The sequence below is a fragment of the Chrysemys picta genome, chromosome 12 (genome assembly GCF_011386835.1).
Source record: "Chrysemys picta bellii isolate R12L10 chromosome 12, ASM1138683v2, whole genome shotgun sequence".
Lineage (NCBI taxonomy): Eukaryota > Metazoa > Chordata > Testudines > Emydidae > Chrysemys > Chrysemys picta.
The window spans coordinates 18610885-18626471 of record NC_088802.1 but is presented as its reverse complement, the minus strand read 5'-3'; the positions used below and the strand labels follow the sequence as shown (position 1 = coordinate 18626471).

General features: G+C 51.1%; 1 pseudogene; it reads right to left on the bottom strand.

Annotated features, from left to right (window-relative positions):
- Positions 1-1647: 1647 nt before the first annotated feature.
- Positions 1648-11639, bottom strand: LOC103306146 (zinc finger protein RFP-like; annotated as a pseudogene).
- Positions 11640-15587: the final 3948 nt, after the last annotated feature.

The window sequence follows — 15587 nt, the reverse complement described above, 5'->3', positions numbered from 1 at the left end:
GTGAGGCCTGGGGGAAGGGGCGAAGCAGGGAAGGTTCTGATACTCCTGCTAGTGTGTCCGGTTTTTATATATTACAAAGTTGGCAACCCTACTGTGAGGGTTGGGAAGGAGTGGCTTGGAATAGCGCAGTGCTAAGAACCAAGGGATATGCCCCCACCCAGAGGCAACGTGGTGGGGGGTGGGGGGGAGCATGTGGGGTCATGTCTCCCTCTCCTCCCCAATTTCCTGTTCAGCTTGTACTGAACATGCTCACACGGAGTGAGCACGCACAGTAACGCTGCTGAAGCCAGCTGCCCTCACTGTGTCCCCCCACTAGTGACAGGTACGGGTCATCTCTGCCCCCACCTTCACTCCAGTCAACATGACCGCAGTGAGCATGCCGCAGTAACTCAACAGCCTTTTGTGCTAGGCCACACTTGCTCCAGTGCAGTTAGCAATGCCTACACACCTACAATCTGAGCTGGGATCCTGGCCCCACCCAGAGCCAAGGGAGGATTCTCTCCCCAGTGAAAGAGGCCAGGGACAAAGTGAGGATCGGAGCCTCACTAGAAGAATCATAAAATGCCACCTGTCCCCCCTCATAGTTCAGAGAAACGGGATGTTACCAGGGTTCCTGCTCAGGTGCAGGCAGGTCTCAGGGGAGGTGAGAGCAAAATACTTAATCTTGCACTGCCGCAGAGCCCAGATCCCCTCTGCAGGGTTAAACCTGATCCAACCCTTTCTCCTCACAAACTCTCTGGCCAGCCCCCAGCCCAATATTGCCCATCCCTCACCTCCACCTCCCAGTAACATCTCCCCGAGGTGAAGCCCTCACAGCCCAGTGCACAGGGTTCAGTGTCCAAGCAGTGGAAGTGTCTTTACTTAAATTTGGCTCCCACCGATGATAGCTCAAAGGAGTCACTGCTTTAAGGCAAGGGGTAGGAGCTTGTGATTTCAGGACTGAACTTCCCACTTTAGATCCCCACTCGTAACTTTGACATCTGTGTGTCTGCCAGATTCACCCTCAGGACCATGGGCCAGATCCATGGGCCATTCTGTCTGCTCCCCGAACATATTTGTCCCCGCAGCAGACCAGCTCTACAAAATGGTGTCCTCTGCACAGCGCGACCTCTCATACACCATACGAACAAGGTCATGAACTCGCACACACTGGACGTGCAGGATCAGTTACACATACAAGAACTTTTTCGAACCTCATCTGCCTAGGTTCTTATGACCTACAGTAGAACCTGAGAGTTACGAACACCAGAGTTACCAACTGACCAGTCAACCACACACCTCATTTGAAACCGGAAGTATGCAATCAGGCAGCAGTAGAGACCCCCAAAAAAGGTGAATACAGAACAGTGCTGTGTTAAATGTTAACTACTAAAAAAAAAAAAAGGAAAGCAGCATTTTTCTTCTGCATAGTAAAGTTTTAAAGCTGTACTAAGTCAATGTACAGTTGTAAGCTTTTGAAAGAACCACCATAACGTTTTGTTCAGAATTACGAACATTTCAGAGTTACTAACAATCTCCATTCCCGAGGTGTTAGTAACTCTGAGGTTCTACTGTATAAGTAGTGACAACTTTTGCTGGATGGAAACAAGGGAAGACCACATGAAAAATAAGGGGTAATTCTTTATTTTAAAGGACATTTTAGGCAAACACCATTTCCCCTAGCATATCATGTACTTTGCTTCCAAGTGTACATTTCTACTGCCCTCAGATATACAATGCAATCATCATCAACTTAATGCTGATAGTGGTCAAGGAATGTCCCTTTAAATAAGGGATGGATTGCTACCATAAGGGACAATCAATGAAATAAGAGACAGGCCGTTGAAATTAGGGATGGGTGGTCACCCTATCTATAAGACTAGTTCAACTGGCGGCCCGTAGGCCGTATACATCTCAGGACCATTCTGTCTGGTCCCCGAACGCATCTGTCCCTGCAGCAGACCAGCTTTAAAAATGGTGTCTCTGCAAGGCATGAGCACTCATGCACCATGTGAGCAAGGTCACAATCTCAAAAACACAGTACTAATAGGGTCCGGACGCCATTTTGTAGAGTAAAATGGCATCCTCTGCACAGAATAACCTTGCACACGCTGTACATGCAAGGCCACGTTGAACAGACGATGATGCCTTTTTGTTTCTGAACGTGGCCAGTAGAGGTGTCGCACAACTACGCATGTGACCCTGGTCACTGAAAAGTTTGGACGAGGAACTAGCTACATGTCACTGTTTGTCTGAATGCTTGATGCGCCCAGGCTGGGAAATTTGGATCCAACAGACATTGGGTGAAAGCACCTGAATATGGCCTAGCAGAGACATGATCATTACTGTTGTTGCAATTCCAGAGGGGTTGCTTTTCTTGCAATTCCAATGACATATAACTCACTTTGATCCCACTGAGCAGGTCAGGAAAAAGCAAACAAACCCCCCACCAGTTTATCAAGTAGTTCTGAGGGCTCCTGGGTTTATTGCTATATTTTACCCAACAGGAGAGACAAGAGAATCCATCGTGAGCCACAAAAATTTCAGCATCTTTGCAGCTGTGAAACCATGAAACCATAAAACACAACAACCTCCATGGTCAAATTCTCCATGGTCAAATTCTAGAAAACACTCATCAAAAGTGAAGATTAACCATTTTCTCCTGTCCCTCCTCTGCCCCAAAGATTTGCCACCTGTACTGTCCTCCCTCACCTAGGACTCCTCCTCTTGCTCTCTGACTACGCAGAATGCTAGCGTCCTCTGGGATCATAGAGAACACTGACAAACAGGCTGGTCAGTGTCCCTGAGGGCTGGGTGGTTTTGGTTGGTTGGTTTTTTGGAGGGGGAAGAACTGGTCACAGGCCCACTTTAGATTCCAGGGTCGTAGAAATGAGGGGGCCAGAGGCTAGAGAAGCCCATTTCATGGCCTGCAAGTGGATTGTTCCTGATACACAAGCTTAACTAAGTATCAGCTGGGTTTCACTGTACCAGACACTGAGCCAAGGGCGGATTCTCTCCCCATTGAAAGAGGCTGGGGGGGAAAGTGAATATCGGGGACTTGTTGTCAGCATCGAAAAATGCCACCTGCCCCTTGTCACAGTCCAGACAAACCCAGACCCTGCTGGGGACCCGGCGCAGTGACAGTGTGGTCTTAGGGAAAGTGAGAGCATGATATAGACCCACATTCAGTCGCTCCACAGCCCAGATCCCCCCCTCAGGACTAAGACTGATCTCTCCCTTCCTCCCCACAGACTCTCTGGCCACCCCCACGGCCCAGTATCGCCCACTCCCCACCTCCAACTCCCAGCAATGTCTCCCTGAGGTGAATCCCTCACAGCCCAGCACACAGGGCTCAGGGTCAAATCTCTCAGGGTTGTTGGGCAGTCGCTGCCGTGTCTCTCTCCATCTCACACTTTTCCGATCCGCGGACAGGATGAGTTTAGGATGAGCCGTGTCTGGATCCAGGGTCACATTCACTGGGGAGAGAGAAAGAATCAGAGCATTAGGGGCAGAGCTCAGCCCTGGGGAGGCTGCTACAACTTCTCACACTCCCCAGCAGCTTTGTTCTGGCTGGATCCCAAGAAGCTGCCTCTGTTCTGGGGCAGAAATGGGATTTCACTGTAGCTCCCTCCTCCCAGACCCTAGAGGTGCCATAATTGCTACAGTTTTGGCTGCAGATTCTGCCTCCCCCCCCCAGCTGCATCTCCCTGCTCGGGCTGCCCCACTCCCAGCAGCAGGGACAGGGCGGGGCAGGCAGTTGAGCCTGGGGTGGGACCGAAGGGGCATCAGCCTCAGCTACTTGTTGGGGAGACACCCCCAGTCAGAGGGAATCAAGGAGGCAGCAGAGAGGGGAGCACAAACCCCAGTGCATCTGGGGTGGGAGGAGGAGGTAGCAGCCCTGGATGGAAGGAGGCGGCCCCCAGCCCCCGGGGAATGGAAGAGGAGGAGACAGCACCAGGGGAGACCTCCCAAAGACAGAAAGGATGGAGGGGCCCTGCTGGGAACCCTAGAGCACAGGATGGAGAGAGAGGTGGGACCTACGGGGAGAGACAAAGCGTGCACACCTGCCCAGTCAGAAATGGATGGAGACCACTAACCCCAAATCACCTCACACAGGGCGCCAAACAGACACAAGCTGGACATATTTGACTACTGCTGCTCTGGAAGGGTCCGTATTGCCGTTCCACGGGACACAAGAGATTTAATAGATCTATTCTGGTCTATTAACCTGCCCCCATGCTTCATCATCTCAGCGTCTCGAATAAAGAGCATCAATCCCAGGAGTAAAGTCAGCAGAGGGGGGATTTGGATCTGAGGGGTGACCCTGCCCCGCAGAGTTGGCCATGGTGCCCTGAGGAGATGTGGGCCTCGCATGGGGCTCAAGACCCTCCCCCGCACAGTGACGTGTCCCTGAGAGTGAGACGAAGCCATGTACCTGCTCAAGGTGCCTCTGACGTCCTAGAGAGGGGGAGACAGAGAAAAAAGAGCTCCGTTACAAGTGATATGGAAGCTGTTCCATACCCCTAATCAAATTATTAATAATACAAAAGATAATAATAACACAGAAGCAAGTGGAAGTGATCATAAACCAGAGAATTCACATTTTAAAAGTAGTTCATAACAATAAAATGAGGTACCATTAAAGAGAGAGTGAGAGAGAGGATTCCTATGTAAAAACTAGAAACAGTGAGTTCCATTGTAGTGTTAGGATCCTGCACTCCAAGCCACATGGGTCTCCCCGGTCATCCATTTCCCAAATATCTCCAAGGCTCTGAGGTCTCACCTGCAGGAATTCACTCGCTGGCTGCTGGCACTTCCCCTCCATCTAGCTGATCAGCTCGCTGAGATGGGAAATCTCCGCGGAGAGTTTGGTGATATTTTCATCCTGCAGCTTCACAATCTCCTTCTCCAGCTCTCCCAGTCGGGCCAGAAGGAGTCGCTCTTCTTCCTCCCAGAAACTGGTGCAGCTGTTTAAATTGAGACACAATTTTCTCTCTCTCAGCTTCTGTCTTTCCCTGTAAAGAAGAGGCACAAAGAGGGAAAGGGCATGTCAAGGACACACCGACAGGCAGGGTAGATTTCACAGAGCCCTGTGTGAGCAGGAGGGGGAATTTCTATATATTCAGCACCTCAAAAGCAGACAGAATCTTTCCCCATTTGACCAGAGAGAAGATTTTCCTAGAAAGTCCCACCTCTCCCTAAATTTCCTTCCCCTCTGACATGGTTTGTTTCTGTTGTGATCAGTGACCTATGACAATCTCAGTCCTTCCAGTAGCAGAAAGGGCAAGACTCAGAGGTACGTTCGCAGAGACTTCCTGAGAGAGACTGAAGGGAGTAAAGAAAACACAAATAAAAATAAGAAAACAAACCAAAACTCTCAAGTTTTACTGAGGAAACTCCTGATATTCACATGCCCCGGAGGGACGCCCAGCCACACCTCTGGAGAGACATGAGAATTCAGTCTCTAAAAGCTAACTGTGTTAGTGCAGAGATCGGGATCTCTAGTGCAGCCCCAGGCCATAAACTTATACCATGAAATCAAGAATGAAGCGAAGACAAACACAGCTCTGAAAACAAGGGAATGCAGAGCTAAGGTCGCGCCTTCCACATACACTGCCACCCAACCTTAACTCTGCCCTTTTTCCACAGCTGCCTGCTACTGCTCCGTACTCTGTCTTGAGGTGCACCAGTCTCCTGGAGCATGCTCATATCACTTTCCCATGTGTGTATCCAAGGTGTGTGCGTATTTACAGAGCCTGAAAGACCCTCTAATAACTTCTAAGATGCTGATTCCCTGGTGTGGCCCTGGGTGCCGGATGCTAGCCAAGGTGAAATTCAATCAGACCCAGCTCAGTTGGGGCTGATCGGTTCTATGATCTGAGCCATAGGCGGGCCCAGAAAAGTTATAAGAATGGGAGACAAATTGAATGTCACGTTCTTTTCGTCTGACCCCTTCACCTCTGTAGCCCCTCGGCCACATGACTCCTGATTCGGTCCAATAACCCTGTCTCAGGCCTGGATGGGGCACAGTGATTTTCAAAGACAACATCAGGATGCAGGTGAGTTTTAGAGGGGAGGGGTGAAGCGATCATCCCAGAGAATAGGGTGGGGTGGAAGGGTTTAGTTGGGTTTGTGCTGCACGTTAAACCGAAAACCACAGCCCCTCCTTTTAAATGGCCAACCCAACGGGTGCTTGGTATGGGACATGAGGGCGCTGCTGTTTAAAACCATTCCCACATGTTATGAAGGTTAAAGAAGCCAAAAGACTGTGGCTTACCATGGCTGCCTGCAAGCCGAATTCTGTTGCCCACCGGCCCTGCGTGTGTGATCTCTCACACCAAACCGGCAGCCCTCAATATAAGAGTCAAAGTGCAACCTTGTAAAGAAAGCTCACGTGCTATGTAATGTTAACAGCTTGGTTCACCGTGGAAGAGCCTACATATTGTTCTCTAAAATGTGTCTTTTTAAATACTACTCTCCCTTTTTTTTTCCTCCTGCAGCAGCAAATGTTTCAACGCTAGCTGTATCGTCTCCATCCCAGAGACTAGCGAAGATTAGAAGGCGAACAACCGCACTCATGATGACATGTTCTCTGAGCTCATGCAGTCCTCCCACACTGAAAGAGCCCAACAGAATGTGTGGAGGCAGACAATGTCAGAGTGCAGGAAGACAGAAAATGAATGTGAGGACAGGAAGGACGAGCGAGAGGAGATGTGGCGTCAGCGTGATGAAAGGAGGCATGAAGCAATACTCAGGCTACTTGAGGATCAAACTCATATTCTCCGGTGTATTGTTGAGGTGCAGGAAAGGCAGCAGGGGCACAGACCGCCACTGCTGCCCCTGTGTAACCAACCGCCCTCCTCCCCAAGTTCCGTAGCCTCCTCACCAGATGCCCAAGAACGCGGTGGGGGGGCCTCTGGCCCCCCAACCACTCCACCCCAGAGAACTGCCCAAGCAACAGAAAGCTGGCATTCAATAAGGTTTGAAGTGCAGTGTGGCTTTGTCCTTCGCTCCTCCCTCACCCCACCCATTGCTTCCCTCCTCCCCCAACCCTCCCGAGCTATCTTGGCAGTTATCCCCCCATTTGTGTGACAAAGTAATAAAGAATGCATGAATTTTGAACAACAATGTCTTTATTGCCTCTGCAAGTGGTGATCAAAGAGGGGAGGGGAGGGCGGTTGGCTTACAGGGAAATAGAGTGAACCAAGGGGGAGGGTTTTCATCAAGGAGAAAAACAGAATTTTCACACCGTAGCCCCCTGGCCAGTTATGAAACTGGTTTTCAAAGCTTCTCTGATGCGCAGCGCGTCCTGCTGTGCTCTTCTAATCGCCCTGGTGTCTGGCTGCGCGTAATCAGCCTCAACCTCCCACCCTGCCATAAACGTCTCCCCCTTACTCTCACAGATATTGTGGAGCGCACAGCAAACACTAATAACGATGGGAATATTGGTTTCACTGAGGTCTAACCGAGTCACTAAACTGCGCCAGCGCGCTTTTAAACGTCCAAAGGCACATTCTACCACCATTCTGCACTTGCTCAGCCTATAGTTGAACAGCTCCTGACTACTGTCCAGGCTGCCTGTGTATGGCTTCATGAGCCATGGCATTAAGGGGTAGGCTGGGTCCCCAAGGATAACTGGAGGCATTTTAGCATCCCCAACAGTTATTTTCTGGTCTGGAAAGTAAGTCCCTTACTCCAGCCATTGACACAGACCAGAGTTCCTAAAGATGCGAGCGTCATGTACTTTTCCTGGCCATCCCACGTTGATGTTGGTGAAACGTCCCTTGTGATCCACTAGTGCTTGCAACACCATTGAAAAGTACCCCTTTCGGTTTATGTACTCGCTGCCTTGGTGCTCCGGTCCCAAGGTAGGGATATGCGTTCCGTCTACTGCCCCACCATAGTTAGGGAATCCCATTGCAGCAAAGCCATCCACTATGACCTGCACATTTCCCAGAATCACTACCCTTGATAGCAGCAGGTCAAAGATTGCTTTGGTTATTTGGATCACAGCAGCCCCCACAGTAGATTTGCCCACTCCAAATTGATTCCCAACTGACCGGTAGCTGTCTGGCGTTGCAAGCTTCCAGAGGGCTATCGCCACTCGCTTCTCAACTGTGAGGGCTGCTCTCATCTTGGTATTCTTGTGCTTCAGGGCAGGGGAAAGCAAGTCACAAAGTTCCACGAAAGTTCCCTTACGCATGCGAAAGTTTCATAGCCACTGTGAATCATCTCAGACCTGCAACACTATGCGGTCCCACCAGTCTGTGCTTGTTTCCCGGGCCCAGAATCGGCATTCCATGGATAGAACCTGCCCCATTGTCACCAGGCTGGACAAATTGCCATGGCCCGTGCTTTCAGAGAAGTCCCTGTCCTCATCACTCTCGTGACCACCCTGCCGTCGCTGCGGTCGCCTCCTCGCCTGCCTTTGCAGGTCCTGGTGCTGCACATACTGCAGGATAATGCGTGTGCTGTTTACAGTGCTCATAACTGCCGTGGCGATCTGAGCGGGCTCCATGCTCGCCGTGCTATGGCATCTGCACGGAAAAAAGGCGCGAAACCATTCTCAGCCGTTGCTTTCAGTGACTGACGACTGTAGCTATCCCACAGTTCCCGCAGTCTCCGCCAACCATTTGAATTCTGGGTTGAGCTCCCAATGCCTGATGGGTCAAAAACATTGTCGCGGGTGGTTCTTGGTACATGTTGTCAGAGCCCACCCACCCCTCAGTGAAAGCAACGGCAAAAAATTGTTTCTCGCCTTTTTTCACTGTCACCGTATGTCTCTTGGGTGCTGCTGGCAGACGCGGTACTGCAGTGCTACACAGCAGCATCCCCTTGCCTTGCGGGTGGCAGATGGTGCAGTATGACTGGTAGCCGTCATCGTCGTCCCGTGGGCGCTCCTGGCTGGCCTCGGTGAGGTCGGTCGGGGGCGCCTGGACAAAAATGGGAATGACTCCAGGTCATTCTCTCTTTAAGTTTTGTATAATGGAGATTCAGTCCTGCCTGGAATATCATGCCAGCTGGAGGCTTCTCCCTCAGGCTTCTCTCCCAGTCGGCAGCTATAGGCTGAGCAAGTGCAGAATGGTGATTCACTCTACTTCCCTGTAAGCCAACCGCCCTCCCCTCCCCCCTTTGATCTCTGCTTGCAGAGGCAATAAAGTCAGCGTTGTTTCAAATTCATGCATTCTTTATTAATTCGTCACACAAATGGGGGGATAACTGCCAAGGTAGCCCGGGAGGGATGGGGGAGGAGGGAAGCACCGGGTGGGATAGTTGTAGGGGCACCCCCTAGAATGGCATGCAGCTCATCATTTCTGCGGGATGTCTGGGGCTCTGACCCGGAGCAGCCATTTGCCTCTCTGGTTCTTTAGTAGACTTGCCTGATATTCCAGGCAGGACTGACTCTCCATTAGACAAAACTTAAAGAAGAGAATGACCTGGGGAGTCATTCCCATTTTTGCCCAGGCGCCCCCGACCGACCTCACCGAGGCTGGCCAGGAGCAATCAGGAGACAGCAGCAGACCGTACAACTGTCTTTGCCAACTTGCAAAGGCAAGGAGCTGCTGCTGTGTAGCACTGCAGTACCGCGTCTGTCAGCAGCACCCAGGAGACGTATGGTGACAGTGAGCTTAGTGGGCTCCATGCTTGCCGTGGTACGTCGTCTACACGGGTAACACAGGAAAAAATGCAAGGAACGATTTTTTGCTGTTGCTTTCACCGGGGGGGGGGGGAGGAGGGGAGGCGCCTGACGACATGTACCCAGAACCACCCGCGACAAAGTTTTTGCCCCATAAGGCATTGTGAGCTCAACCCAGAACTCCAATGGGCAGCGGAGACTGCGGGAACTGGGGGATACACAGCTCCGAAAGTCGATGCTAGTCTCGGTACTGTGGACACACTCCGCCCACTTAATGGTCTTAAGTGGGGACACACACAATCGACTGTATCAAACTGATTTTTAAAAAATCGACTTATATTAAATCGACCTAATTTTGTAGTGTAGACATACCCTCAGTCCCACTCCAGCCCACAAAGGGGAACAGAAACAGACACGCACAATCCCAAACCAGCAGCACACGGCCCAGAGAGACGCACAAACCTCCCACACTGACATTCATCCCCACGGCCCTACTGGTTAACAACACCGGGCACGTACCAGGTACTCTGGGCTTCTCTTCTCTCCTGTCAGTTTCCATCCTAGGAGCTTTTCTCTCTCTTCCTTCAAAGCCTGCAGTCGGGTCTGGAATTGTTCCTGGGCAAAGACAAATGGGGGTGGGGGAGGTTAATATTTTTTCTTTTGGAGCTTGAGGAGCAATTATTTCCCCCCCCCCCCATAATGTTGCTGCACAGATTTAGTTTTCCAGCTTGTTTAACCCAGCAGCAGGCCGGGAGAGCACCCACATGGCAACTCACAGGCCAGGCCACGGACACTGCAGGAACTGAGGGAAAACAGCAGGTAACAGAGGAGAACTAATTCATTCAGACACCTGGGGGCTAGGAGCGCAAACTGGGCCCTGGCTGCCAATGTACAAACCCTAGTGCCTCCCAGCGTGTTCAGTAACGATCTCTTTCCGACAACTCTGCTCTCACATTGCTGATCCTAGTAAAACAGATGGTGTCAGCTTTGCTCCAAAAATTCTTCATCATCTGTCCACCAGTCAGGAGCTCTGACTACACCCCTGCCTCACCTCGCATCCACCAGCATCTTTTGGGGACCAAGAATCAAGTTATTTCTCTGTTGGTTTGAAATGAATGAAGCAGAGTGTGGGAGGATCAATTCCCAGAGTCTGACTGAATCTTTTCAAAGATCTCAGGATTTTAGAACGGTGGGGGCTGGCAGTGCTGGTTCCGGTGTGTCCCGCTCAGCAGGAACGGGTGTTGGAACAGAAATATTAGCTGAGGAAAAGGCCATCACAAGAGAAAGAATATTTTTCCCCACCCACCCCTGGAAATTAGTCCTCAAGTCAGAGCAGAGATCCATGTGTAAGGTTCTAAATCTTTATCACAACACTGTAGTTAGCAAAAAAGCCCATCCTTTATGACAGCAGGACATGAGGAGTTCCAGTGACACTAGAAGAAAACCCAAACATCGGAAAGCCTGGGAACCTACAGTTATGGCCGCAGGCTAAATGGTGTCTGCATGAGCAGCTGTACTCTGGGCCTGGAAATAGATCTGAAAAACCCGGTAGGTACAAACACTGATGCTGGGAGGAGATTTCCTACCTTGTACTCCTGGGCAGCCTCCTCTATGGGAACCACCGTGTGAGATCTGTGAGCTTTGGATTTATCACACACCACGCAGATGGGGGTTTGATCCTCCTCACAGAACAGTTTCAGAGCCTCCTGGTGCCTCTCACACACTCTTTGCCCCTCGGGCTCTGTCACTGCCTGAAGCCTCAGTCCTTTCACTAACTCCACCACCTTCCCCAGCTGCCTGTTGGGCCGCAGGTTTCTCTGCACTGGGGGCAGGAGAAGTTTGGCTCCAACTTCTCCCAGCACTGGCTGATGCAGGCCCGGCAGAAGTTGTGCCCACACTCAATAGACACTGGGTCTTTGAAATACTCCAGGCAGATGGGACAAGAAAGTTCATCCTGGAGACTTTTTGCAGGGCTCTCTGTAGCCATAGCTCCTGGAGGGAAGGGTAACCAAGTTAGTTTGAATTTCCAGCCATCTGGGACAGGAATTGGGTGTTTCCCTTCCTGGGTCTGTCTCATTGGCTGAGCTAGAATCAGCTGTGTCTGTGAGTTCTCCCAGCCCCTGGGGGCTCTGATGAGAAACCTGACCCTCTCTCTGCTGGGAAGACTGCTCATCTCAAAAATAAGCTGAGTTAAAAAGTTGCTTACCATGTCCTTTATTTTTATTACCAGGGCACATTTTTAAAATAGGGAGTCTACTTCAAACGGCAATTTTGACTGTGTGCACGCAGCCATTATATAAAAGGGGGCAAAGGAAGGGGAGCAAGAGAGAGGGGGAGGTTTGGAAGCCCATGAAGCATGTAAACAGAAAAAAGAAGTGTGTATTAATGTACCCACCTGAGCTCCCTTCCCTGTCCCCATCCCCAGTGGGTTCTGTGTCTGGGCTTGTCCGGAACTGGAAGAACTCCGGGTTGTTTACAGGTAACCTCAGTGAGCTGAACATCACTGGGCGCTGCCAGATTTCCTTCCTCCAGGTCCCAGGAGATGTCCACAGGGTAGTGGTGGGGTCTGTGCCAAGCACGATGGGCCCAGGAGTCAGCCCCTGCTAGGCCATTGGCCTCCTTTGCCTGGCGGTACAACTCCCGGAGTTTCTTCCCCTTCCTGGCATTGCTGCTCTTCTCTGTCCTACCCCAATGTCTGGCTCACCTTTGAAATGTGGGAATAGACACCTTTATGTCTGCGGGGATTCTGTAGTAGGGCTTGCACCGCCTCCCTTCCCCCGCCCCCGCCCAACACAGGCTGAAGACATCTACTCCAGGGCTTCTCGACTTAACCTGTAGGCCGGGACCCAAAATTGGGTCACCAGAACGTTTCAAAAGGTCATGTGGCAGCTCCTGTCCCATGAGGCTGGCTGTTCCCCCCTCCCTGCTCCAGGTACCGCAACCTCTGGGGTCCCAGCGCCACTCAGTTTGGCCCAGCTGTCATGGTGACCGGAGTCTGGGTAGGCCAAACCTGGGTGAGTGGACCTGCAACCCCATGATCCAGGGCACAGCTCCACTCACACAGATTTGGTCCAGTCATGGGGGAATGGGGAGGAACCCGAGCAGTGCTGTAACCCCGGAGGTTGCAATGCCCAGAATGGAGAGCCAAGGCCAGCCAGACCCACAGCACGGGAGCTGCAGGAGTCACCACTGTGCGGTGAGTTCCTGGCTGGTCACCCAACCCCCCCGGAGGGCAGGATCTGACTTAAACTACCCCAGGGCCACCACTCCCAGACTATTTACTGGGTCACAACAGGCTATAAACATAGACAAATGGCTCCTGAGCCAAAAAAAGGTTGAGAACAACTGGTCTAGGACTCCTTTCCTGGACCAGATGGCAACAGGACCTTTAGCTGGAGCAGCAGGTAGAGCCACACCTGAGCTCACCAAGGTGGGCTGCAGGGACAGAGGAATTTCCAAAACACACGGGCTAAAGGTGGAGGAATGGGAGGTTCCAGCCACTGTGACCCCTTGGCAGGAGAGTTCCAAATTATGACCACAGCAGTCACCCGAGCAGCGACAGGGACATTGCTGGAGGGCTGTTTTGGCTGGTACCCATAATGCAGCCCCCACACAGGCATCATACTGGACGAACAGGGCCAGTAGAGGGCTTATGTCATTTACGGAGGTGGTTTTACTTCATCAGGGTTTTAGTGACAGGACTCAAAATTGAGCACGGAGGTGGGCAAGGATGTGCCAAAATAAGGCAAGTGTTACCGGTAAAGCTTTGGCGAGTAGGCCTATGTTAAGGCTGCGCGCCTGCTTGGTGTGTGGACCAGCACCGTAACTGTAGTTTTCATTCGTCTCTACACGCCACAGCAGCCACTTCCTCACTCACATGCTTAGTCTGTCCCATGATAACAGGAGTTGAGTGTTACCACACTAGGGGCTGGTCTACACTATGCAGTTGGGTCGACATAAACAGCCTTGCGTCAACCTGGGTGTGGAAGTGTCTTCACTTAAATTCGGCTCCGGCCGACATAAGTGCCTCTCTACGCTGACATAAGAACACCTCCTTCTCAAGTGGTGTAGTGTCACAGGCGATGTAGTTAGGTCGACACAGTGTCACTGTAGACACTGCATTGCCTACGTCGACTGTTACTGGCCTCCAGGAGCCATCCCACACTGCCCATCCAATTGATACAAGCGCTCCTGGTGGGAGAGCCATTGCCTTTCTTTTCTCCTCTTTTAATTTAAGAGCAGCTACACAAGAAAGAGAAAGAAAGAATGAAGCTACACTGATTTACTCCCCCTGGAGCTCTTTCCCATAGAGCAACACCAATGTGCACCAGAGGGGGATCTGGTCCTTCACTGAATGCGATGGGCACCCACTTAACGGCAGGGATGAATTTGGTCCATTGTCCTTAAACCGAAATGGCTACAGCTACCCATGGGAGGCTGGCCCATGTGTCTTGGCCTCATTTAGAATGTCTGAGACATGATCCCTTGTCCCTAGTTTGTGTTTTGTTGTTTTTTAATTCCACCAGTTGTCTTTGCCCAAATCCCACAGGCTTTCAGTCATTTGCTGATTGATCTGAACAGGAGACTGGAGTCTGATGGGACTTCTCTCTCCTCCAGCCTCAGCTTCCCCATCTCCTGCCTGCTCATCCTAGGGGCTTGCCTCATGGCCACTAGCTCACAAACTTGCAGCCACTTGGCTCTCTGCGCATCCCATCGAAAGAATTGCAGAGGAGAAACCTCAGGGCACCACCACGGAAAAGCAGAGCTGGAGGAGACAAGGGCAGTGCTAGGACACGCCCCCTCTGGTTGGCTTTATGTGGTTATTTCATACATTTGCTTGGCGCGTTGTGCAGGAGGTCAGATGATCATAATGGTCCCTTCTGACCTTAAAGTCTATGAGTCTATGCGATCATGTCCCCCTAGTGGCCAGGCCCAGTCACAAACAACTAGCTCATGGCTCGCAGCTCAAAGCAGTTACTGCTTTAAGGCAAGGAGCTTGTGATTACAGGGCTGAAATTCCCACTTCAGATCCCTACCGGTGACTATGACGTGTGTGTCCACAGCCATGCTCTGTTACAGTTACACAGACAGGAACTTTAAACCCCTATCTGCCTAGCTTCTTCTGACCAACAAGCCAAGTGATCACTTTTGCTGGATGGAAACAAGGGAAGACCACATGAAAAATAAGGGGCAATTCTTTATTTTCAAGGATATTTTAGGCAAACACCATTTCCCGTAGCACATCATGCACTTTTCTCTCAAGTGTTAATTCCTACTGCCCTCAAATATACAATGCAATCATCATCAATTTAATGCTGACAGTGGTCAAGGGACATCCCTTTAAATAAGGGATGGGTGGCCACCCTAAGGGACAAATCAATGAAATAAGAGATAGGCCCTTGATATCAGGGATGGGTGGTCACCCTACCTATAAGGCTAGTTCGACTGGCGGCCCGTGGGCAAGATCCAACCACAGGACCATTTCTGTCTGGTCCCCGAAGACATCTGTCCCTGCAGGAGACCAGCTCTACAAAATGGTGTCCTCAGCATGGCATGACCTCTCATACACCATATGAGTCATGACCTCACACATACTGTACGTGCGGGGTCAGGACGCCATTTTGTATAGCACATACCATACCTGCAAGGTCTCGAACAGACGATGATGCCCTTTTATTTCTGAACACGGCCAGTAGAGGTGCCGCACAACTACGCATGTGACCCTCCTCTATGAAAAGTTTGGACCAGTAACTAGCTCCATGTCACTGTACTGTCTGAATGCTTGATGCACCCAGGCTGGGAAATTCGGATCCAACAGACACTGGGTGAAAACACCTGAACGTGGCCTAGCAGAGACATGATCATTAGTATTGTTGCAATTCCAGAGGGGTTGCTTTTCTTGCAATGCTAATGGCCTGTAACCAACCTCGACCCCACCGAGCATGTCAGTAAAAAGCAAACAAACCCCACA